We start from the raw sequence: 27,324 nt of genomic DNA, 5'->3' as shown, positions 1-27,324 counted from the left end.
TCTGGGTTTCCTGGAGAATTCTAGGTGACAGAAGGGACCTGGGACTGGAAATTAAAAACACAGAAACTCTTGAGATGATAGGATGCTTTTCCAGAGAGCAGTGAAAGCCACAGAATATTAACCCATCCCCTCTAGCTATAAACGTTAGGCCCCTTCTTCTATTCTTCTATTGTTCATATAGTGGCATCTGCTCCATTCAGGCTTATTCTTGGTTCTTCAAAACCACAGCTCAAAGTTAGAAAGGGAACCAGATACAACTCTCCTGTTCTGCCCACTGGATCTCCCCACCTCAACTTTGACCTAATACATCACTTATAAATAACAGGATTGGAGGGCATACAAATGAGACGGCCACCAGTCTCCACAGAACATGTCTTTCAAGGAACAACTTCCTTTGCAATGCCCCTTTTAACTGAACTGTGAGAAACAGCATTAGAATAGCAATGAGTCAGTAAGCAAGAATCCTATGTGTGTGGAACATTCGGGCCCACTGTGGCTCATCAAGGTACCTCTTTACAACTCCCATCATCACATCAGCAGAACCACAACACGCTCTGTGCAAGCCAAAGGGGAAAGCGTCATTGTAAAACTGAAGACAGCTGCTTCCATAATAGAACTAATTGCACACTGCATCACAGAACTAAATTAGTAGTGAAAACAGTTATAAAAGCCGACAGACAGTGAAACATGACTCACTTAAGAACTGCTGCCAGTCAGGCCCATTGTCATTGGCTACTGTTCAAAAACTCACACCTGCATTTTTGAATAGTAAACATATAAGATGTAATTACTAGGAAAACATATGCCAGTTTTTAAATGTGAAAATGCCATGTTTTTTCCTTGGGACCTTGAATGGCATGGGACGAAACTGACCACAATACTGTTCATCCCTAGGAATCTTAGCAGCTGAATGAAAGCATAGCCAGTCTCCAAGCCCCTTTTCATACATAAAAGACTGTCTTTAACTTAACAATTTTAAGGGATCAGTTTTGTTGACTGGATCCCTTGATGTCTTCTGGACTGTCAATCAAAGAAAAACTAACACAGAGATGTAAGAAACCTCAATTCTAAAATGCGTATGACTGTGTGACTGAGCTTTAACATTCAAGCTTTAGTGAGTTGGGGTGTCTTCTCTCGCTTCCCAGGGAAGTAATTGCTGTCTCAATAAAAACCAGATGTTCAGAGAAGACTTCATCAGTTCCTGCAGACTAAACTCACATTTCTGCCTCCTCCACTGCAACTTGCTTTAGAGAATTTGCAGCTTCCCCACACAGTACGTATATACTTCATGCTTGGGACAATGGAAAGGATGTTCACTCATGGTAGGTAGATGGTTACTGGTGACAGCAAACAAACTCCTTGGCTTCTGACCAACAAGGTGGAGGGTTGTGAGCACTGGGGAAATGTGCTTTGAGCTAGGGCATGGCAGTTTATCTTAAACAACAGCTTACCTCCTCATCTGATGTTTTAAAGTTTTCAAATTGTGTTGGATCACATTTCAGCAAAGAAGGGCAGGTAGAATTTCATTCTGAAACAAGTCACAGAATGAAATCTGTTCAGTATCCTTGTGAAGATCGTGCCTGTGGAATGTTCCAGCTTTTACTAATGGAGTCCTGGAGTTGCTGATGAGTTGTAAAACTATATAGTGACTAATCTTTCTTTCTCCTGCTCAGTTAATTAGTCAAACTTAAACATAAATCCAGAAACACTTCAGAGAACTCTGCTGGTTCTTGTCGGCACATAAGAGGTGGGTACTAAAAACGATCAGCATTTTCTTCATGTGAAAGATGGTAGAGAACTACATAAATATTTTTCAAAGGTCGTATTACTTCACAAGTTCTAGAGATGCTTGTGTAAGCAAAAGGAGGAATGTGATAATTGGTTTGAGAGTGCAAGGAGTGTGTATACAGTTCTAAATGAGGAAGCTGTGTGTAGCATTTGTAATTTGTATTGCAATTGTTTACTTATTTTCTTCCTCTCAAATAGTGAGTTCCTTGAAGACAGAAACCATGTTACTCATCTTTTTGTTTCTTTCTTAATTTGAAGAGCACTGAAATAGGCCCTATACAGGATATAAAAATGAGTGAAATATAGTACTGTGCCTTTAAGAAGTTTACAATTGAATAATCTCTTTCACTGATGTTCTCTGATCTGTAAGCACCTCCCATTGCCACATCCAACTTCTCACCTTTATTTTTTATTGACATATAATTGACATAGCATTACATTAGTTTTTGGTGTAAAACATAATGATTTGATTGCTACATATATATTAGGAAATGATCATTCACCACAGTGAATTTAGTATCATCACCTCATATAGTTACAAATTTTTTTCCTTGTGATGAGATCTTTTAAGATCTACTCATTCAGCACCTTTCAAATGCACAATACTATATTACTAACTATAACCACCATGCTGCACATTACAGCCTCAGAACTTATTATCTTGCAACTGGAAATTTGTACTCTTTGACCACCTTCACCCATTTTGCCATCTTATCCATTTTATTTCCCATGTTATACATCATTGAATCCCTACATTTAGCAGTAGGTACAATCAATTTTGACATTTGTAGGGTATTTCTTATCTGAATTTGCCTCATTGATCCCTCTCAGGTTCAATATGGTTGACAGGCTTGGCTAATGAGCAACTCCCTGCTCAAGAGCAAACTGCTTTGCAGAGAAACAGAGAAGTCAGCAGAACAGCTGTTCATCCCACAAGCTGATTCAAAGGATGAGGCAAAAATGTGCATGCTAATTAGATTCTCAGGTCTCATTCTTCAGGGGCAGTTTCTGAAGGAGGCAGGAAGAGGATCTATTTGGCCAAAGTGCTTCATTAGTCCACAGCATTGCTAGACAATCGCCGAAGTGTAAGCAATGACAATTTGGATCCCAAACCTCTTTTCAACTTTATCAGTTGTTGCAGATAGTAAGCTGTAGGATTTAGAACAGAGCATAGGAAACATTCATTCTATTGTTTGCATTTATCTCGTGGACCAAATGTGGCTCGCCTTTGGAATGTGTAAGTATTAAATAGTGAAAGTTCAGGGTAGTGTGCATGGCTCTAAAATAACTAAGATAAGTGTTAAAGAAGTCTAGTTTTTTGGAAATATTTAGCATTGAAGTATGAAATAGTAAGGAGTGAATGTACTTGCCAAGCATTGAAAATCTTTCAGAAATCATGTTATCAGCTTCTTGTTAGCAATAACATAAAACTTGGTGCTGGCCAAGTGCTAACAAATAGTCTTTTATTGCTGGCAGCACACTAATTCCTTGGTTTAAATTTTTTTTTTCTTTCATATGGCAGTATTTTAGCAAGCTGTTGAGTTTTACTACTTTAACTTGAGGAACTGCTACTTCCAAAGCATCAGGAACTCTGAGCAGCTTGTGATTTCCTTCATTTAATCTTTCTCAACAAAATGCAAACTGTTACTATTCTTTAAATAAAATCAGTAAGGAAATTAGAAAACATTGGGCAAATTTTTGAAATACCAATGTAAAAAAAAAAAAAATAGTGCCTCTGCCACCCCAGGATCTGGGAGCTGGATTTCCTTTTGAATGTTAAATAAAAGCTCCAAATGCCATAAGTTGAAGAGTCTAGAAAGGGGCATGCATGTGTGCTAAGTTGCTTCAGTAATGTCCGACTCTTTGCGACCCCATGTACTGTAGCCCGCCAGGCTCCTCTGTCCATGGGATTCTCCAGGCAAGAACACTGGAGCAGGTAGCCATTCCCTTCTCCAGGGGATCTTCCCAACCCAGGGATGGAACCTGCATTGACAGGCGGGTTCTTTACCACTAGCGCCACCTGGGTGCATATCCACTTTCTAAGTCTCCTTCATCCCAGAGGTTCTGGTGGGACCAGCCAAGGCCCTACAAGAGAAAGACCCCATGTAAGTTATGAAACAGGCACAACCACACTGAGGCTAACACAGGGCTTGGGTGGAGCCAAGGGTGAGCCTAACCACGCAGCCCTCTCAGCCGAGTTTCCCATATCTGCCCTCTGTACCCAGTGCCTGCCATCGCTGCTCCAGATTAGTGAGGGGATGCGTCTATCCCGTCTCCCTGCCTCTATCATCTTCTATGCCACAAAAACAGTCTAAAAAGTCTGGCCATGTGTCTTTCTGGCTTAAAACAAGAAAAATTCCTCCATGGCTCCTCATCACGAGAAGGAAACCTCCAAGCTTCTGAGCATAGTGCAGAGTTGGTCCAGGCCTCCCCTTTCCTGCATTGCCCAGGGCCTTTATGCTTTGGCAGTGAAGGCCTGCAGCCTGCCCCACAAAGTATCTTGCAGTTCAGTCCTTATGGCTTCTCAATGCTGTTTCCTCTGCCGCGAAAGTCTTTCCTCAGAAATCACCTCATCTGGGATGTTCTTCCTGAGACACACCCCCTTTCCTATGTGCCCACTCCTCTTCCCTCACCCACCTAACTAAACTCCACCTTTGTATATTTCTCTCTATCTGGGAAAAGCTTTAACTGTTGCACTATCTTACTACTATCATTATTAGTAGGTGGTTGTTTTCCAGTTGCTAAGTTGTGTCTGACTCTTTGCAGCTCCATGGACTGAAGCACACCAGGCTTTCCTGTCATTTACCATCTTCCAGAGTTTGCCCAAACTCATTGAGTCAGTGATGCTACCTAGCCATCTCATCCTCTGCTGCCTCCTTCTCCTCTTGCCCTCAATCTTTCCCAGCATCAGGGTCTTTTCCAATGAGTCAGCTCTTTACATCAGGTGGCCAAAAAGATTCTGGAGGACTTTGTAGGCAGGTTTCTTCTGTTTCTATACATCCCCAGCCTATCATAGTGCCAGGCATGAAGCAACAACTTGATGCATGTTTAAATCAACTTATAAGTCCTAGAGTAACTCTATGATGATCCACCATCTAAAGGAATAATTTCATGCCATATGCTATAGAGACTTTTGGCCAAACCTCACATTAGAAAATAAAACTTACATTTCCTTTAAAACCAATGCAAAGTGTGTAACACAGTGTCTTTTTTAATTTGGCTGCCTTGAAGCTCAGCTAAATTCTCGGCTCAATCATATTAAATTTCATTTCTTCAAGATTTTCTTATTTCACTGAACCATCTTTAGCCCTTCATCTTCATTATTTGGCCCTTGTTTTACTCTTGTTATTAGTGTTTATTTATGTATTTATTTTTATTGTTGTTTAGTCGCTAAGTCATGTGTGACTCTTTGCAGCCCCATGGACTGGTGCTTGCCAGGCTCCTCTGTCCATGGGATTTCCCAGGCAAGAATACTAGAGTGGGTTGCCATTTCCTTCTCTAGGGGATCACCCCAATCCAGGGATTGAACCTGTGTCTCCTGCATTGGCAGGTGGATTCTTTGCCACTGAACCACCAAAGAAACCTCTTTATTTGTATTATGGTATCTTTTTTAAATTTTATTTATTTTTTTCATTTTTTTTGTTAATTTATTTTAATTGGAGCCTAATTACTTTACAGTATTGTGGTGGTTTTTGCCACACATTGACATGAATCGGCCATGGGTGTACATGTGTCCCCCTATCCCAAACCCCCCTCCCACCACCCTCCCTATCCCATCCCTCTGGGTCATCCCAGTGCACTGGCTTTGAGCCCTGTTTCATGCATTGAACTTGGACTAGTCATCTATTTCACATACGGTAATATACATGTTTCAAAGCTATTCTCTCAAATCATCCCACCCTCAGCTTCTCCCACAGAGTCCAAAAATCTGTTCTTTTTATCTGTGTCTCTTTTGCTGTCTTGCACATAGCATTGTCATTACCAGCTTTCTAAATTCTTATATATGCGTTAATATACTGTATTGGTGTTTTTCTTTCTGACTTACTTCACTCTGTATAATAGGCTCCAGTTTCATCCACCTCATTAGAACTGACTCAAATGCATTCTTTTTAATAACTATTATGATATCTTAAATATTTCTGTAGTAAATCATTAAAAATCTGAGAAAAGGATAAAGAAATTGAATAAAATTTCCCCACAGTAAATTTACTTTCAAATACATTTGAAGGATGAGTAATAGTTAAGGACAGAATTAAGTTGAATAGGGCAAGAAAAGGAAGAGAGTGATGTATTGGGAAAGAGAGGGAAAAAGAACAAAATGTTTACTATTCCAAGTGGAATGTTTGCCTTGCATGGGGACAGTCCATGTAGACTATAATATAAATGTGACATAGAAAATTTTTGAAGCATTTGGTAGATATGAAATATTAAAACGGGAAATACAAAGACCCTGGTTGTATAGATCCAGAATGATAAATAGAAGGAAATTTATGTTCCCTCCTGTCAACCAAGTAGCCCATGTGACTAACAGGACTAATAGGCAGTTCTGTCCCATCTTTGAAATTCAAGTCTTGAAAACACCTTGGTGAGGTTGAGTAATTAGGACATTATAGGCAAAAATGTAAAATGGCTGTCAGAGGAGGCCTTACAAATAGCTGTGAAAAGAAGGGAAGTGAAAAGCAAAGGAGAAAACGAAAGATATAACCATTTGAATGCAGAGTTCCAACGAACAGCAAGGAAAGATAAGAAAGCTTTCCTCAGCTATCAACACAAAGAAATAGAGGGAAACAACAAAATGGGAAAGACTAGAGATCTCTTCAAGAAAATTAGAGATATCAAGGGAACATTTCACGCAAAGATCGGCTCTATAAAGGACAGAAATGGTATGGACCTAACAGAAACAGAAGATATTAAGAAGAGGTGGCAAGAATACACAGAAGAACTGTACAAGTAAGATCTTCACGACCCAGATAATCACGATGGTGTGATCACTCACCTAGAGCTGAACATCCTGGAATGTGAAGTCAAGTGGACCTTAGAAACCGTCACTACGAACAAAGCTAGTGGAGGTAATGGAATTCCAGTTGAGCTAATTCAAATCCTCAAAGATGATGCTATGGAAGTGCTGCACTCAATATGCCAGCATATTTTGAAAACTCAGCAGTGGCCACAGGACTGGAAAAGCTCAGTTTTCATCACAATCTCAAAGAAAGGCAATGCCAAAGAATGCTCAAGTTCAGTGCAGTTCAATTCAGTCGCTCAGTCGTGTCCAACTGTTTGCAACCCCATGAATTGCAGCATGCCACACCTCCCTATCCATCACCAACTTCCGGAGTTTGCCCAAACTCATGTCCATCCAGTCAGTGATGCCATCCAGCCATCTCATCCTCTCTCGTCCCCTTCTCCTCCTGCCCCCAATCCTTCCCAGCATCAGGGTCTTTTCCAATGAGTCACCTCTTCGCATGAGGTGGCCAAAATATTGGAGTTTCAGCCTCAACATCAGTCCTTCCAATGAACACCCAGGGCTGATCTCCTTTAGAATGGATTGGTTGGATCTCCTTGCAGTCCAAGGGACTCTCAAGAGTCTTCTCCAACACCACAGTTCAAAAGCATCAATTCTTCGGCACTCAGCTTTCTTCACAGTCCAACTCTCACATCCATACATGACTACTGGAAAAACCATAGCCTTGACTAGATGGACTTTTGTTGGCAACATAATGTCTCTGCTTTTTAATATGCTATCTAGGTTGGTCATAACTTTCCTTCCAAGGAGTAAGCATCTTTTAATTTCATGGCTGCAATCACCATCTGCAGTGATTTTGGAGCCCAAAAAAGTGAAGTCTGACACTGTTTCCACTGTTTCCCCATCTATTTGCCATGAAGTGATGGGACCAGATGCCATGATCTTAGTTTTCTGAATGTTGAGCTGAAAAAGCCAACTTTTTCACTCTCTTCTCTCACTTTCATCAAGAGGCTTTTTAGTTCCTCTTCACGTACTGCCATAGGGTGGTGTCATCTGCATATCTGAAGTTACTGATATTTCTCCCGGCAATCTTGATTCCAGCTTGTGCTTCCTCCAGCCCAGCATTTCTCATGATGTACTCTGCATATAAGTTAAATAAGCAGGGTGACAATATACAGCCTTGACGTACTCTTTTTCCTATTTGGAACCAGTCTGTTGTTCCATGTCCAGTTCTAACTGTTGCTTCCTGACCTGCATACAGGTTTCTCAAGAGGCAGGTCAGGTGGTCTGGTATTCCCATCTCTTTCAGAATTTTCCACCGTTTATTGTGATCCACACAGTCAAAGGCTTTGGCATAGTCAATAAAGCAGAAATAGATGTTTTTCTGAAACTCTCTTGCTTTTTCGATGATCCAGCGGATATTGGCAATTTGATCTCTGGTTCCTCTGCCTTTTCTAAAACCAGATTGAACATCTGGAAGTTCATGGTTCACATATTGCTGAAGCCTGGCTTGGAGAATTTTGAGCATTACTTTACTAGCGTGTGGGATGAGTGCAACTGTGTGGTAGTTTGAGCATTCTTTGGCATTGCCTTTCTTTGGGATTGGAATGAAAACTGACCTTTTCCAGTCCTATGGTCACTACTGAGTTTGCCAAATTTGCTGGCATATTGAGTGCAGCACTTTCACAGCATCATCATTTAGGATTTGAAATAGCTCAACTGGAATTCCATCACCTCCACTAGCTTTGTTCGTAGTGACGGTTTCTAAGGCCCACTTAACTTCGCATTTCAGGATGTCTGGCTCTAGGTGAGTGATCACACCATCGTGATTATCTGGGTCATGAAGATCTTTTTTGTACAGTTCTTCTGTGTATTCTTGCCACCTCTTCTTAATATCTTCTGCTTCTGTTATGTCCATACCATTTTTGTCCTTTATCAAGCCCATCTTTGCATGAAATGTTCCCTTGGTATCTCTAATTTTCTTGAAGAGATCTCTAGCCTTTCCCACTCTGTTGTTTCCCTCTATTTCTTTGCATTGACCACCACACAATTGCACTCATCTCATATGCTAGTAATGCTCAAAATTCTCCAAGCCAGGCTTCAGCAATACATGAACCGTGAACTTCCAGATGTTCAAGCTGGTTTTAGAAAAGGCAGAGGAACCAGAGATCAAATTGCCAACATCCGCTGGATCATCGAAAAAGCAAGAGAGTTCCAGAAAAACATCTATTTCTGCTTTATTGACTATGCCCAAGCCTTTGACTGTGTGGATCACAATAAACTGTGGAAAGTTCTGAAAGAGATGGGAATACCAGACCACCTGACCTGCCTCTTGAGAAACCTGTATGCAGGTCAGGAAGCAACAGTTAGAACTGGACATGGAGCATCAGACTGGTTCCAAATCAGGAAAGGAGTACATCAAGGCTGTCACCCTGCTTATTTAACTTATATGCAGAGTACATCATGAGAAACGCTGGGCTGGCAGAAGCACAAGCTGGAATCAAGTTTGCCAGGAGAAATATCGATAACCTCAGATATGCAGATGACATCACCCTTATGGCAGAAATTGAAGAGGAACTAAAGAGCCTCTTGATTAAAGTGAAGGATGAGAGTGAAAAAGTTGGCTTAACACTCAACATCAGAAAATTAAGGTCATGGCATCTGGTCCCATCACTTCATGGGAAATAGATGCGGAAACAGTAGAAACAGTGACAGACTCTTTTTTCGGGCTCCAAAAATCACTGCTGATGGTGATTGCAGCCATGAAATTAAAAGACACTTGCTCCTTGGAAGAAAAGCTATGACAAACCTAGACAGCATATTAAAAAGCAGAGATGTTACTTTGCCAACAAAAGTCTGTCTAGTCAAACCTATGGTTTTTCTAGTATTCGTGTATGGGTGTGAGATTTGGACTACAAAGAAAGCTGAGCATTGAAGAATTGATGCTTTTGAACTGTGGTGTTGGAGAAGACTCTTGAGAGTCCCTTGGACTGCAAGGAGATCCAACCAGTCCATCCTAAAAGAAATCAGTCCTGAATATTCATTGAAAGGACTGATGCTGAAGCTGTAACTCCAATACTTTGGCCACCTGATGCGAAGAACTGACTCATTGGAAAAAAATCTGATGTTGGGAAAGATTGAAGGCAGGAGGACAAGGGGACGACAGAGCAAGAGATGGTTGGATGGTATCACCAACGTGATGGACATGAGTTTGAGCAAGTGATGGACAGAGAAGCCTGGTGTGCTGCAGTCTATGTGGCTGCAAAGAGTCAGATGTGACTGAGCGACTGAACTGACTGAACTGATATAAATATATTGTATATATGTCATATATATTATATATATGTTATGTACACATATATGTGTATGTATATGTATATTTGTTCATTCATACATTGATGAACATTTAGCTTGCTTCCATATCTTTATTATTGTAAATATATTTTTTGAATTAGTTGTCTTTGGATAAATACCCAGAAGTAGAATTGCTGGATCATATGGTAATTCTATTTTTAATTTTTTGAGCTGCCTCTATACTGTTTTTCGTAGTGGCTACACCAATTTACATTGCCACCAACAGTGTACAAAATTCCCCTTTATCAACATGCTCACTAACATTGCCTCTTATCTTATAATAGCCATTCTAACAGGTGTGAAGTGATGCCCTTGTACCTTTTGGTCATCTATTTGTCTTCTTTGGAAAAATGTTTATTTAATTCCTCTGCCCTTTTAAGTAAGATTATTTGGGAGGGGGTTGCCATTGCATGAATTATTTATATATTTGGATATTAACACCTTATCAAATATATGATTTGCAAATATTTTCTGCCATTCAGTGGGTTGCTTTTTTATACTGTTGATTATTTCGTTCACTGTGCAAAAGCTTTTTAGTTTGATGTAGTCCCACTTGCTTATTTTGGGTTTTGTTGCTTTTGCTTTTGCTGTCAGATTCAAAGAGTCATTTGTCATGTCCTGTGTAAAGGAGCTTACTGCTTATATTCTCTTCAAGGAGTTTTATAGCTTCATGTCTTACATTCAAGCCTTTAATCCACTTTGAGTTAATTTTTGTGTATGGATTAAGAGTGATCCAGTTTCATTCTTCTGCATGTGGGTGTCCAATTTTCCTAACATAATTTATTGAAGAGACTGTTCTTTCCCCATTGTATATTCTTGGCCCCTTTGTCATAGATTAATTGATCGTATATGTGCGGATTTATTTCTGGGCTCTCTCTTCTCTATCATTGATTTATGTGTCTTTTTTAATGCTAATATCACACTTTTTATTACTGTTGCTTTGTAACATAGTTTGAAATCAGGGAATTTTATATCTCCATTTTTGTTTTTTCTCAAGTTTACTTTTGTCATATGGGATCTTCTATGGTTTCATGCAAATTTTAGGATTTTTGTTTTATTCCTGTGAGAAATGTCTTTGAAATTTTGATAGAGATTGCATTGAATCTGTATATTGCTTTGGGCAGTATGGACACTTTTAACAGCATTAATTCTTCCAATTCATGAACATGGAATATATTTCCATTTTTCTGTGTCTTCTTTAATTTCTTTCATTAATGTCTGGTAGTTCTCAATGTACAGGTCTCATGTCTTGGTTAAATACATTCCTGGATATTTTGTTCTTTTTGATACAATTTTAAATGATGTTGTTTTCTTAGTTACTATACTCTTCCGATAGTTCATTATTAGTGTATAGAAATGCAACAGATATTTATATATTGATATTATATCCTGCAACTAGACCAAATTTATTTATTTGTTCTAACAGTGTTCTGATGGAGTTATTAGGGTTTTCTACATAAAATATCATGTCTATTACAAATAGTCACTGTTTTACTTGTTCCTTCCAATTCAGATGCCTTCAGTTTCTTTTTCTTGCCTAATTGCTCTAGAGCAATTCAATGCTATGTTGAATAAAAGTGACAGGAGTGGACATCCTTACTTGTCCCTTATCTTCCAGGAAAAGCTTATAGCTTTTCACTATTGAGTATGATATTAGCTGTGGGCTTGAGCAAGTTCCATGAGCTGGTGATGGACAGAGAAGCCTGGCGTGCTGCAGTCTTTGAGGTTGCAAAGAGTCGGACACGACTGAGCGACTAAACTGAGCTGAACTGAACTGGAGAAGGAAATGGCAGCCCACTCCAGTATTCTTGCCTGGAAAATCCCATGGACAGAGGAGCCTGGTAGGCTACAGTCCATAGAGTCACAAAGAGTCGGACATGACTGAGCGACTTCACTTTCACTTTCACTAGGGAAGCCACCTGGTCCTGAACTTCTGCTTTTTGGGTGGTTTTTGCTTACTGATTAAATCTCCTTACTAGTCATTGATCTGTTCAGATTTTCTATTTCCTCATAATTCACTCTTGGTAGGTTGTACGTTTCTTGGAATTTATCCATTTCTTCTAGGTTGTCCATTTTGTTAGTGCATAATTGATCATAGTAGTCTCTTATTATCCTTTGTCTTTCCATGGTATCATTTATTTCTTTTCTGATTTTATTTGAGACCTCTCTTTTTTCTTGGTGGATCTAGCTAAAGGTTTGTACATTTTTTTTCATCTTTTCAAAGAACCTCTTAGTTATATCAATCTTTTCTGTTGTCTCAGTCTCAATTTCATTTATTTATGCTCTAAACTTTGTTATTTCCTTCCTTCTACTAAATTTGGATTTAGTTTGTTCTTTTTCTTAGTTCTTTGAGATATAAAGTTAGGTTGTTAGACACTTTTCTTGTTTCTTGAGGTAGGCATTTAGCACTACGAACTTCCCTCTTAGAGCTGCTATTGCTATATCCCATAGACTTTGTTATATTACGTTTCCATTTTCATTTGTCTCAAGGTGCTTTTTAATTTCTCTTTAGATTTCTTATTTGATCTATTGGTTGTTCAGTAGTATGTTGTTTAATCTCCACATAATTTGTGAATTTTCCAGTTTTCTTTGTGTAATTAATTTCTAGTGTCATACCTAATGTCATTGTGGTTATGAAAGTTGGTTGTATATAATTTCACTTCTCTTAAATCTATTAAGACTTGTTTAGTGGCCTAACATATGAGGTATTTTGGAAATTGTTCCATGTGCGAGGAGACTGTGTATTCTGCTACTTTTGAATGGAATGTTTTGTAAATATCTGATGAGCATCATCTTTTCACTCTCCCTTTCCTATGCTCCAATGTCTACTAGATGAGAGGGTTTATACATGTTTAATTTTTGTGGCTAACAGCTAGGAAAATGCCTCTTGATCTCCTAGCTCTGGAGGCCAGGGGATCTTGCATTCCTGGTCCCATGGGACTGTAATAATTGGTACCACCCAGAAAAGACCTTTTACCCCTGCTGGTGCTCTGAATTTTGTGACTGCTGCCAGGAGACATCTCTACATTGAATAGCTCTGGTGCCAGTGGGGCTTATGCTCATGGATCTCAGAGGACTATAACCAAAGGAGAAAGAGTTACTGAATAGCTACCACTCCCAGGGCATTGCAAGAGACAACAGATTGAGGAACTTGATTATTCTGTGAAGGAGACCTCTTAGCTAATTATTACGACTGTGGCCTGAGAGACAGGCTTCTAATTAAATACACATCCTGGTGTCAAACAATCATTACCAGAGATCTTGGAAGGTGGGTTTAGCTTTGCACTCATCCTCTGTCACATTACAGAGCACCAGTGTCTACTGGAGGGGAGTTTTTTTTTTTTTTTTTAATAGTTGATTTTCTATTTTTTAACTTTACAATGTTGTATTTGTTTTGCCATACATTGACATGAATCCACCATAGGTGTACATGTTTTCCCCTTCCAGAACCCCCCTTCCACCTCCCTCCCCATCCCATCCCTCCAGGTCATCCTAGTGAACCAGCCCCGAGCACACTGTATCATGCATTAGTTTTTATATTTGGTATCCTGCTTTTTGTGGTTGTTGCCCAAGGAACGTTCCTTTATCACTTGGCTCTGGTGACAGGTAGTAAGGGAGGGCTTTCATTCCTGGGTTCCACGGGACTGTGGCAATATGAAAGATAGTTCTTTGCAGGCTACCACCCCAGGGCACTTCACAAATAGTAGACTGGAGCACATTCCCCAATCTTTCTGTGAAGGGACCTCTTTGCTTGTCTTGAAACTTTGGCCTGAGGGGCAGGCTTTTAGCATACATTCAGTAGCCTACAGAACTGCTTTCAAGGAAGATAGGCTTTAGCTGTCATCTGGGCACTCCAGTTCACTGCATCACCCAGAAAAGAGCTTATCCAGTTGTCTGGAGCCCTGATCTCTGACTGCAACCCAGGGGATACTTGCATTTTATCTGGCTCTGGTGGTCAGTGGGGTTTATGCTTGTGGTGTCACAGGACTGTATATATTTGCATGCTTTTAAAAACTGGTATCTAAATATCTAGCTTCTGGTCAGCCTGAATCTAGGTGCCGAGATCCTCCTCTCTGGGACACTAACAGGTCTTGGCACATCCTCAACTGCTGGGAGCTATTTAAGATATAGCCTGCTTGGACAAGTACAGAGATTTGACAGGCAACCAAGATCTGAGGGTTGAAAGACAAGATTTATCTCCTACACAAAACCACTCCTTCAAGACTAGGAGAAGCTGTTTCATCTATTGTATAGAAACCAACTCAGAGAGTCAAGCATAATGAAGAAACAGAGGGACATGCTCCAAATGAAAGAACAACATACAATCTCAGAACGCAAACATTAATGAAATAGAAATAAGTAATTTATTTGATAAAAAGTTAAAAGTAATAGTCATTAAGATGCTTACCAAACTGGAGAGAGGAATGGTAAACACAGTGAGAACTCTAACATAGAAAATGTAAATTGTGGCCCAGGCCGCCGCCATGTCTTCCGGGGCCGGCGTGAACGCCTTGCAGCGCCTGGTGGAACAGCTCAAGCTGGAGGCCGGCGTGGAGAGGATCAAGGTCTCTCAGGTGGCTTCAGAGCTTCAATACTGCATGCAGAATGCCTACAAGGATGCCCTGCTGGTAGGTGTTCCAGCTGGAAGCAATCCCTTTCGGGAGCCCAGATCCGGTGCTTTACTCTGAAGACTATAGAGAAGAAGTTCGCTGAAGAATGCTTTCAAGCACAAACTGATGAATGACTGCCTCCAAATTTCAAGAAAACACTTCTCTAGCCACATGACTTCTAGATATTTCACAGGACCTTTCCTGTGACCTGGTCCTTTAGCGAACATTCTACAGAAATTGATGTTTCTACTCAAATAAGGAAACTAGGTGAAGGTGTAGAGTTTAAATAATAATGGCCTGATTCTTTGTTGAAGTGCTTTATACTTAAACAAAAACCTTACCACCAAATATACCAAAATACACTTCTTTTATTAAGTGAATTACTAGTGATTCTATGCCTGGAATGTTATGTATGTTTTATTTACCAGATGTTTACATTTTGGAAAGGAAAACAGTATTCTTTGTTAAAAAATTGAATATTTGTAATTTGCTGTTCCCAACTAAGATCTTTATATCATAACAAAATTTGTTCTTTTCTCATGAATTTATAATTTCTAAATGAAGACAGGCAGATATAAAATTGGGGGAAGAATAGATTTTTTTAATCAAATGATGTCTTGATTTTTCTAAATGAGGAGATTGTTTTATTTTCAACACTAAGCATGGGATCTGTTTCTTAGCAACCTTGTTTGAAAAGGTGAATGTTGTTTTCTGTATGAGACTGCCCCATCCTGTATATGAAGCAGATTTGATCTTCGTCTTCTTAAGTTCCTCTACTTTAGAGGAGTGGTTTTACTTAAAAAAAATACTAAATTATTTCATATTTAAATGTGATCTACAGAGCATTGCAAATGATTTTTAAAAAGTAATGTGAAATATGACAACCTAAATGAATTTTTAATATCACAGGTGTATTATTTTGATGATGTGCCTTTGATTTAATTTGGGACACTTAAAAGAATACTTTATTTGTATTTGTTTTAATCTTTGAAGAACTTGGAAATAAATTCTGCTTGATTTCTAAAAAAAAAAAAAAGAAAATGTAAAATGTGAGAAAGTACAGCGCAGAAGTTACAGAAATGAAGAATACAATGACTGAACTGAAAAATACACTGCCGGGGTTCAAGAGCAGAGTACATGAGGCAGAAGAAAGAAGTGGTTAACGTGAATAGAAGCCAGTGGAACTTACCTAATCGAGTAGCACACAGACAAAATAATGAATAAAAGTGAAGATAAGTTAACATAGTTATGGGACAACATCAAATGAACTAATATTCACATCGTAGGGCTCTAGAGGGGAAGAGAGACAGAGGAAAAAGGCCATTATTTTTTGAATGGTCATTATTTGAAGAAAGAAAGAAAATTTGAAAGAAATTTTGGGGAAATATTTGAAGAAAGTCCATTATTTGAAGAAATAATGGCTAAAAAATTCCCTAACCTGAGGAAGGAAACAGACACCCAAATCTGGGAATCCCAGAGAGTTCAAACTAAGAGGAACACAAACAGACCCACACTAAGGCACAGACAAGGAGAGAATATTAAAAGCAGCAAAAAAAAAATAAAAAGACAAACTTGTTATGTACAAGGGAACCCATATAGGACTATCAGCAGATTTTGAGCAGAAACTTTGGCCAGAAGAAAGTGGCACAATATAGTAAAAATACTGAAAGAAAAAAAATTGCCAACCAAGAACACACTACTTGGCAAAGTAATCATTCAGAAGTAAAGGGAAATAAAGATGTCTCCACACATGGCAAAGCTAAAGGAGTTCATCACCACTAAATTGGCTTTACGAAAAAATGTTAAAGAGACTTGTTTAAGCTGAAAAGAGAGGGCACTAGTTAGTTACAGGACACATGAAAGAATAAATCTTACTGGAATGGTAAATACATAGTAAAGGTAGTAGACTAGTCACTTTTAAGATAGTGTGAAAGTTAAAAGACAAAATTCGTTAAAAAAAAAAAGATAAGCATAATTTTAATAATTAGTTAGAGATATACAAGATTTAAAAATGTGACATCAAAAACATAAAAGAAGGGAGAGAATAATATTGAGTTTAACAATGAGATCAAGCTTAAGTTGTTATTGTCTTAGACTGTTTTATAGATAATAATTTTTATATGTAAGCCTCATGATAACTACAAAGCAAAAATGTATATTAAATGTACAAAAGGTAAATAGAAAAGAATGTAAGCATACCACTAAAGAAAGTAATCAAATCACAAAGAAAGAGAGCAAGACATGAAAAAAGAAATGGAGAGGAACTGCAAAAATAGCAAGAAAACAAGAAAATGTCACATAACTATCAATAATTACTTTAAATGTAAATGGACTAAATTCTCCAATCAAAAGACATGTAAATGTATTTTAAAAAGTCTGTGTGCTGCCTACGAAAGACTCACTTTAGATGAAAGGACACTCAAAGACAGAAAGTAATGGGATGAAAAAAGATATTCCATGAAAATGGAAACCAAAAGAAAGCTGGAGTGGCCATATTTTTTTCAATCAAAATAGACTTTAAAATAAAGACTGTAATTAAGAGACAAAGAAGGCCTTACATAGTGATAAAGATGTTAATTCAACAAGAAGATTTAACATTTGTAAATATTCATGCATCCAACACTGGAGTGTCTAAACATATAAAGCAAATATTAACAGACTAAAGGGAGAGATAGGCTTCCCAGGTGGCGCTAGTGGTAAAGAATCTGCCTGCCTATGCAGGAGACACAAAAGACATGGGTTTTATTCCTGGGTCAGGAAGATCCCCTGGAGTAGGAAATGGCAACCCACTCCAGTATTCTTGTCTGGAAAATGTCATGGGTAGAGGAGCCTGATGGGCTACAGTCCATGGGGCCGCAAAGAGCCGAACACAACTGAGTGACCATACAAAAGGAGAAATAAACAATAATAGTAAGGGACTCTAATACCACATTTGCATCAATGGGTAGCTCATCAGACCAGGAAAACAGCAAGGAAACTTTAACCTTGAACAATGTATTAAATCAGATGGACTTAACAGACATTTGCACCTTAAATGGATTTTTTCTTAAGTTTGATTTTGTAACATCATGCATTGGTCATTTGGAAAATGTTGCTTTACTGAGTTATACAGATTTTCTAAATGTTGATACATTTTATAATATTGTATCAACAAATCACATTCATTAATATCATTCCAGTCTTATCAAAAAAAAGCTGTTAAGTATGGGGAAGCTGTCAAGCTCACAGAGGCAGATACAAATTTTCCAAAATTCTAATTTTTGCTCAATAGCTCGATTTTTATTGTTGGCAACAAATACTGTCAGTTGTTTTCCTTGAAGTGACAAGCTCACTTTGTTCATTTCTGACAAAATGTCTGCCAAATACCCAAGTCTGAATAACCATGGTTTGTCAGTCATTCTTTCAAGCAAAAGTGCCACTCTATGGGGGAAAAAACAGTTAGTTTAGCTCTCAACTCAAATATCTTCACAGATGCATGTGTACTTCAGTATACAGAAGAAAGAGCTTTATATGTACTTACCATTTGGTCACACTGAAAAGAAGCATATTCGAGGGTTGATATCTAATAAAATGATTTTTACTACTTCATCAAAGATATTCTTAATGACACTGGCTTTTTTTTTTTCTGCAAGTGCATGGTGATGAAAAATAGAACTATTAGCAATTTGGTGCCATTGCTTCTATTTGGACTAAGACATGGCACTTATATCCACCATTGCTTTTATACCATCAGTTCAAAGGTCAGCAATGTATAAAAGGCAGAAGATGCCTTAGTATTTTTATGAAAATAATTTTGACCCTATGGGCCTCTTGAAGTGAACCTCACAGACTGTTAAAAATGCTGTCAAGGGAGATATATGAAGAAAATTTAAAAAGGCCTTTGTCATTCATATCCCCAAAATTCAGTACCTGATGTTACCACTGTAAAGATGTGATAATCTGAGGTAGCATCTATAGGCTTGGTGGAATGGAGAAGCTAAGGAGGAAGTAACCAAAATACACAAACGTGGGGAAGTCTAATTTTATTAGATAGAAAATTGTTAATGAGTATACAGGCATACCTCTGAGATAATTGCAGATTCAGTTTCAGATCACTTCAATAAAGCAGATATTACAATAAAGCAAATCACACACATTTTTTTGTTTCCTAGTACTTATGAAAGTTATATTTACACCACACTATAGTCTATTGAGTGTGCAATTGTATCATGTCTAAGAAATGTGTATACATTAATTAAAAATAGTTTATTGCTAAAAAATGCTAACCATTCTGAGCCTTTAGCAAATCATAATCTTTTTGCAATCACAGATCACAGGTCACCATAGCAAATATAATATTAATGAAAATGTTTGAAATATTATGAGAATTACCAAAATGAGACACAAAGCGAGCAAATGCTGTTGGAGAAAATGCTTCCAACAGACTTGCTCAATGCAGGGTTGCCACAATCCTTTATTTAAAAAAAACACAATTATCTGTCATGTACAATAAAGTGAAACACAATGAAAGGAGATATGCCTATAGTAATCTAAATAGCCTAGAGATTCAGGGTCACGTTAAGTATGGTGATATTGTAGGTGGCTGTCCTAGAAGGTAGTGGGTAATGATAATCTTTTACTTTTGTGGATCGGTGGAGATGGTAGAGGGAGAAACTGCTTTCTTAGGGGAAATACGGAAAGATGAACTAGCAATGAAGCTGAGGCTAGCACAGGTCCTGCCATTCCTGAATATACAGCAAGCTAGCAGTTAATGGAATGTTGGCAAAATTTCATTTTGATGAAGAAAAGAGAGCACACCTCAGCTGACATGACAGTGTTAAAAATGTAGCTTGTTCAGATATATGTGGTTTGGGGTTACCAATTTGTTTTGCCCTTAACGGTCATGTTGCTACATCTATAAGAAACGTAACCTTTGCTGCGGAAATGATGAGTTAAAGGAAAGTGAAATACATTTGTGCATTCTGGATGTCTGAGTAGTCCAGTAATACAAACAGTAATAATAATACTAATCTACTGCAGGAATAAAGGCCTTTTCTTATTGACAAACATGGTTGAGAGGATATGAATCAGTAACTGCAGCCTCCTCCGGTTAACTGCTTTAATTCTCCTTTTCAGTTTTTTTTTTTTTTTTGAGGAAAAAAAACATCTTCCAGGGTCTGAAGCAAAAGCAGAAGTGGATGTAAACAAAATTAGAAAGTCAGGTTTTCAGGCTGGATCTGTAATAAGCTTTCAGCTGAAATGAAATGTAATTAGCAACCACGATAATGCAGTTTGCTTCATTTAGCTCTTCAGCGGGTTTATAAACAAATTCTGCCGGTTAACTTGTAAAGCAGATGCATCCACTACACTCTGGCAAAGCACGTTAGAGAGGACCATCTCCTGCAGGTGCAAGGATGACAGGATGATCCATTTATCTGCTCACCAGTCAGGAATGCTGGCGACAATGAACATGCACCATTCTTAAAGGCTCCTCTATAAAGAAGGTTAAGGAATAGTTCATCTGAGGAATTAAGAAGGAAAAGTCGGGAGCACTCAAATTCTCAAAGTAAACGTTAATGCTTACTTTGTAAAGCTCCCACAAAGACAGACTTAGGTGTTATTTAGGGTCCAAGCATACACTCAATAACTGACTGCTAGTTACTCTTACCAAAATATGAGTATGAAGTGAGTATGAAGTGGGATCGAAGACAATTTAAAGCATTTCTGTATTTTCATAGTTTACTGGTACTACCTTTAATACGCATAAAAAATATTGAGACTATTTGAAAAAGCAAGTAAAAGCAAAATTTTGAGCTCATCCTCAGTCAGTAAGTTCAGTCGCTCAGTCATGTCCGACTCCTTGCAACCTCATGGACTGCAGCACGCCAGGCTTCCCTGTCCATCACCAACTCCCAGAGCATATTCAAACTCATGTCCATCATGTCGGTGATGCCATCCAACCATCTCATCCTCTGTCATTCCCTTCTCCTCCTGCCTTCAATCTTTCCCGACATCAGAATCTTCCAATGAGTCGGTTCTTTGCATCAGGTGGGCAAAGTATTGGAGTTCCAGCTTCAGCATCAGTCCTTCCAATGAATATTCAGGACTGATTTCCCTTAGGATGGACTGGTTTGATCTCCTTGCAGTCCAAGGGAGTCTCAAAAGTCTTTTCCAACACCACAGTTCAAAAGCATCAATTCTTCAGTGCTCAGCTTCCTTTATAGTCCAACTCTCACATCCATATATGACTACTAGAAAAACTATAGCCTTGACTAGACTGACCTTTGTTGGCAAAGTAAAGTCTCTACTTTTTAATATGCTGTCTAAGTTTGTCATAACTTTCCTTACAAGGAGTGAAGTGAAGTGAAGTTGCTCAGTTGTGTCCGACTCTTTGTAATCCCAGGGACTGTAGCCTACCAGGCACCTCCATCCATGGGATTTTCCAGGCAATAGTACTGGAGTGGGTTGCCATTGCCTTCTCCAGGGGATCTTCCCAACCCAGGGATTGAACCCGGGTCTCCCGCATTGTAGACAGATGCTTTACCGTCTGAGCCACCAGGGAAGTTCCAAGGAGTAAGCGTCTTTTAATTCCATGGCTGCAATCACCATCTGCAGTGATTTTGGAGCCCCCAAAAATAAAGTCAGCCACTGTTTCCACTGTTTCCCCATCTATTTGCCATGAAGTGATGGGACCAGATGCCATGATCTTAGTTTTCTGAATGTTGGGTTTTAAGCCAACTTTTTCACTCTCGTCCTTCACTTCTATCAAGAGGCTCTTTAGTTCCTCTTCACTTTCTGCCATAAGGGTGGTGTCATCTTCATATCTGAGTTTATTGATATTTCTCTTGGCAACCTTGATTCCAGCTTGTGCTTCATCCAGCCCAGTGTTTCTCATGATGTATTCTGCATATAAGTTAAATAAGCAGGGTGACAATATACAGCCTTGACATACTCCTTTTCCTATTTGGAACCAGTCTGTTGTTCCATGTCCAGTTGTAACTGTTGCTTCCTGACCTGCATACAGATTTCTTAGGAGGCAGGTCAGGTGGTCTGGTATTCCCATCTCTTTCAGAATTTTCCACAGTTTATTGTGATCCACACAGTTAAGGGTTTGGTGTAGTTAATAAAGCAGAAGTAGATGCTTTCTGGAACTCTCTTGCTTTTTCGATGAGCCAACGGATGTTGTAAATTTGATCTCTGGTTCCTCTGCCTTTTCTAAATCCAGCTTGAACATCTGGAAGTTCATGGTTTATATACTGTTGAAGCCTGGCTTGAAGAATTTTGAGCATTACTTTGCTAGTGTGTGAGATGAGTGCAATTTTGCGGTAGTTTGAGCAATCTTTGGCATTGCCTTTCTTTGGGATTGGAATGAAAACTGACCTTTTCCAGTCCTGTGGCCACTGCCAAGTTTTCCAAATTTGCTGGCAATTTGAGTGTAGCACTTTCACAGTATCATCTTTTAGGATTTGAAATAGTTCAACTGAAATTCCATCACTTCCACTAGCTTTGTTCTTGATGCTTCCTAAAGCCCACTTGACTTCGCTTTCCAGGATGTCTGGCTCTAGGTGAGTGATCACACCATCATGATTATCTGGGTCATGAAGATCTTTTTTATATAGTTCTTCTGTGTATTCTTGCCACCTCTTCTTAATATCTTCTGCTTCTGTTAGGTCCATACCATTTCTGTCCTTTATTGTGCCCATTTTTGCGTGAAATGTTCCCTTGGTAAATCTAATTTTCTTGAAGAGATCTCTAGTTTTTCCAATTCTATTGTTTTCCTCTATTTCTTTGCATGGATCACTGAGGAAGGCTTTCTTATCTCTCCTTGCTATTCTTTGGAACTCTGCATTCAAATGGGTATATCTTTCCTTTTCTCCTTTGTCTTTTGCTTCTCTTCTTTTCACAGCTATTTGTAAGGTCTCCTCAGACAACCATTTTACCTTTTTGCATTTCTTTGTCTTGGGGATGGTCTTGATCCCTGCCTCCTGTACAATGTCATGAACCTCTGTCCATAGTTCTTCAGGCACTCTGTCTATCAGATCTAATGCCTTGAATCTATTTGTCACTTCCACTGTATAATCATAAGGGATTTGATTAAGGTCATACCTGAATGGTCTTGTGGTTTTCCCTAATTTCTTCAATTTAAGTCTGAATTTGGCAATAAGGAGTTCATGATCTGAGCCACAGTCAGCTCTCAGTCTTGTTTTTGCTGACTGTATATAGCTTCTCCATCTTTGGCTGCAATGAATGTAATCAGTCTGATTTCGATATTGACCATCTGATGATGTCCATGTGTAGAGTCTTCTCTTATGTTGTTGGAAGAGGGTTTTTGCTACGACCAGTGTGTTCTCTTGGCAAAACTCTAGTAGTCTTTGCCCTGCTTCATTCTGTACTCTAAGGCCAAATGTGCCTGTTACTCCAGGTATCTCTTGACTTCCTACTTTTGCATTCCAGTCCCCTATAATGAAAAGGATATCTTTTTTTGGTGTTCTTGAAGGTCTTGTAGGTCTTCAAAGAACTGTTCAACTTCAGCTTTTCAGCATTACTGGTCGGGGCATAGACTTAGATTATTGTGATATTGAATGATTTGCGTTGGCAATAAACAGAGATTTTTCTATCTTTTTGGTGATTGCATCCAAGTAGTGCATTTTGGACTCTTGTTGACGATGATGGCTACTCCATATCTTCTAAGGGATTCTTGCCTACAGTGGTGGACATAATGATCATTTGAGTTAAATTCACCATTCTAGTCCATTTTAGTTCACTGATCCCTAAAATGTCAATGTTCACTCTTGCCATCTCCTGTTTGACCACTTCCAATTTGCCGTGATTCATGGACCTAACATTCCAGGTTCCTATGCAATATTGCTCTTTACAGCATTGGACTTTACTTCCATCACCAGTCACATCCACAACTGGGTGTTGTTTTTGCTTTGGCTCCATCCCTTCATTCTTTCTGGAGTTATTTCTCCACTGATATCCAGTAACATATTGGACACCTACTGACCTGGGGAATTCATCTTCAGTGTCCTATGTTTTTGCCTTTTCATACTGTTCATTGGGTTCTCAAGGCGAGAATACTGAAGTGGTTTGTTTTTCCCTTCTCCAGTGGACCACGTTTTATCAGAACTCTCCAGCGTGACCCGTCCATCTTGTGTGGCCCTACATGGCATGGCTCATAGTTTCATTGAGTCAGACAAGGCTATGGTCCATGTGATCAGATTGGTTAGTTTTCTTTTGGGTGATTGTGGTTTTCAGTCTGTCTGCCCTGTGATGGAAAAGGATAAGAGGCTTATGCAAGCTTCCTGATGGGATAGACTGTCTGAGGGGGAAACTAGGTCTTGTTCTGATGGGTGGGGAATCTTTAATTAATCATAAATCTTTAATCCAATTTTCTGTTGATGGTGGGGCTGTTTTCCCTCCCTGTTGTTTGACCTGAGGCCAAAACTATGGTGGAGGTAATGAAGATAATGGTGACCTCCTTCAAAAGTGCCCCCAACCCTGCAGCAGGCCACCATCCACCCACACTTCCGCCAGAGACTCCTGTATACTCATGGGCAAGTTGGGTCAGTGTCTTGTGGGGTCACTGCTAGAAAAGATTTTTAAGTATTAATGAATTATCCTTTTAAATATGCTTCAGTCTATTTGTATTTGGGAAAATAAAATCCTCTCACATTTGTATGGTCATGTGGAACCCATTAAAAACAAACTGTAGTTGTTTTTCAGTCACTAAATTTTGTCCGACTCTGCAACATGCCAGTCTTCCCTGTCCTTGACTATCTCCTGGAGTTTGCTCAAATTCATGTCCACTGAGTCAAGGATGCCATCCAACCACCTCATACTCTGTTGCCCCCTTCTCTTCCTGCCCTCAATCTTTCCCAACATCAGAGCCCTTTTCAATGAGTCAGGTCTTCGCATCAGGTGGCCAAAGTATTGGATTTTCAACTTCAGTGTCAGTCCTTACAGTGAGTATTCAGGGTTGATCTCCTTTAGGACTGACTGATTTGATGTCCTTGCAGTCCAGGGGACTCTCAAGAGTCTTCTCCAGCAACACATTTTGAAAGCATCAATTCTATGACAGTCAGCCTTTTTTGTGGTCGAACTGTTACATCCGTACATGACTACTGGGAAAACCATTAACTTTGACTATAAGGACCTTTGTCAACAAAGTGATGTCTCTACTTTTTAATACATTGTCTAGGTTTGTCATAGCTTTCTTTTCAAGGAGCAAATGTCTTTTAATTTCATGGCTGCAGTCACAGTCCACAGTGATTTTAGAGCCCAAGTAATAAAGTCTGTCACAGGTTCCGCTTTTCCCCACCTATTTGCCACAAAGTGATGGGACCAGATGCCATAATTTTATTTTTTTGAATGTTTTAAGCCAGCTTTTTCATTCTCCTCTTGCACCCTCATCAAGGGGCTCAATTCTACTTTTTATTAAAATGATGTGAGAAAAAATTCCAACTTTCCTAAGTTAGAAATTTGTATCATGTAAAACAGTTCACGGAGTTGGCACATTGAACTAACGCTATTTTGTAGGGGAAAAAATCAAGAAGTATGAGAATGAAGATTTTTACCCCAATAAATGAGCACACCTGTTAGAAGATACAGCTGGCCTAGAAGAAAAACTTTCACTTTCACTTTGTAAAATTCTTTCAAAATTTAGATCAAATTTTAACTCTTCCAACATGACCTCCACCCACTCTCATTCTCACTTCTTCCTCTGAAAGTCTATGCTCTTCTTATATGCACTACTCCTATCACCCTCTACCTGGCACCCCAATGCTGTTTATGGGCAGTTTCTATCTTCCCAACAGGCTAGAGAAGAGACCACAGTTGATCTCTTTTGACATTCTTGATGGCTGGCACCATTATCTACAATAGTGCATATATGCAATGAGATAAGAGAAGGGAGTGCACGTCTGTGGAATTGACTCAGACAAAAATTATTTTTGACAAAGTGAACCAAAATTTCACAAAGTTTAGACAGTATAAATGTATGTCACATCTCTTTGCTTTGATGGATTTAGCCTCAATAATGGCTATAAAATAGCATATACTAAATAATGATTATATTATACTTGTATTAATGCCTTCGACTAAAATAATTGGTGCAAAAACACCCTTACAAGAGAAAATATAGCACCCCAGGGTGTCACCCTAAAAATTGTTCATCAGAAGTAACTATTATTGTTTTCTCAAAGTCTTATTAAAACTGACTCTGTCCTATGAAACATCTTTATCAGTATACACTGCATTAGACTTATAATGTTTCATTATGTACATGTCATATATTCTGACACTTCATGCTCACTTTGAAGGTCATAAGATAATCCTATCCATCTCTTTACAGCCCATAATGTGCAAACCTATAAACTTAACTAAATCTTTGCAACTACTCTCCCAGTCAACAAAACAAGAAACAAATGCTTCTGACCAGGCTTTTATTCATTAATACATTTATTCAACAAATATGCATTAAGCCTCTACTTATGTTCCTGTTCTTTCTTGTTTTAGGTATTCAGGATGTAGAAGTGAAGAAAACAAGAAAAAAAAAAGCAACCCTCTTGTTCTCATAGCTTTATTCCATTGAGGAAGAAAAACAATAAGCGAGCATAATAAATACTGTTGGGCAAATAGAACAGTAAGAAAGGAATGTGAGTGCTGGGCTGAGGTAGGGAGTTCAGTTTTAGTGAGGGTGGTCAAGAGAATAGGATGATGACACTTAGCTGGCAGGAGGAGGGATTTACCCATGAAAAGATCTTCCCAGTCTTCATAGTATTTGAAACTTTCCAATTGATTCAGGCTTTGAGCCTATGCAATTGGTTTCAATTAGCTACACACGTGTCACACTAACTTGCCTTTTTATTCGTTTATTTAACAAGTATTTATTGACTACCCAGTGTGTGCTACATATTGCCAGGATATAAGGGTGTATTAACATAGTCCCTGTAGCAAGTTGCTCAAATCCTAATGGGTGATGCAGACAGTGAGTAAATAACTTCTCATGCTCCAAGAGGAGGCTGAGCAGAGGTCATGGGACCCTGAGAAAGAGGAGACTAAATTCCCAGAAGTAAAAGTCATCACAGAGAAGAGGATGGCATTTCCATTATATCTGTAAAAACACTTAATAGGGATAAAAATCCAAAGTGATAAAAAGATTGGGAATTAAGTAGTACCTTGATTCTTATAGACACAGAAAGTATAGGACTGCCATTCATAATATTTTCTAGAAATGCACACAGAAATGCTGAAATGTCTACATTCTTGCCATATTAACTATCAGCAATAATAGGATAAATGTTAAAATTTCTTTAACACTGAGCATCTATGAGTTCTGATCCCTGTCACATACTCTTATTCTAACTCTCAGGAAGTTTTCTTTCAAGGATTGATAGACACATGAGCAATTATGCATTTCAATGCAAAGCCATTAGACTGGATCTCACACAAAGAATCTTCACTTCTGTTTTGCCTATCACAGGATGAATTTTCGTGTGTGTATCCCATATTTATAATTTTCAAGGTGTTTTCATGTTGTATTACTTGGTCATCTTTTTATCCCCTTGTGTGCTCAGTTGCTCAGTCATGTCTGACTCTTTGTAACCCACGGACTGTAGCCAGTCTTGC

General features: G+C 38.8%; 1 protein-coding gene and 1 pseudogene across 2 annotated transcripts in view; both read left to right on the top strand.

The window, feature by feature from the left end:
• SEM1 (SEM1 26S proteasome subunit) overlaps positions 1-27,324 on the top strand; it is a 353,898-nt gene that overhangs the window by 132,240 nt on the left and 194,334 nt on the right. Inside the window, exon 7 of the transcript XR_014066093.1 lies at positions 1,146-1,273. The gene's annotated coding sequence lies outside the window, so the exon portion shown is untranslated. The remainder of the gene's footprint in view (positions 1-1,145; positions 1,274-27,324) is intronic.
• Positions 14,590-15,756, top strand: LOC145523102 (guanine nucleotide-binding protein G(I)/G(S)/G(O) subunit gamma-10 pseudogene; annotated as a pseudogene). The gene has a single exon (XR_014066346.1). The product of XR_014066346.1 is annotated as a guanine nucleotide-binding protein G(I)/G(S)/G(O) subunit gamma-10 pseudogene (transcript).

This window comes from Giraffa tippelskirchi, chromosome 10, assembly GCF_054371585.1.
Source record: "Giraffa tippelskirchi isolate mGirTip1 chromosome 10, T2T-mGirTip1v1.2.pri, whole genome shotgun sequence".
Lineage (NCBI taxonomy): Eukaryota > Metazoa > Chordata > Mammalia > Artiodactyla > Giraffidae > Giraffa > Giraffa tippelskirchi.
This window is presented reverse-complemented; position numbering and strand designations above follow the sequence as displayed.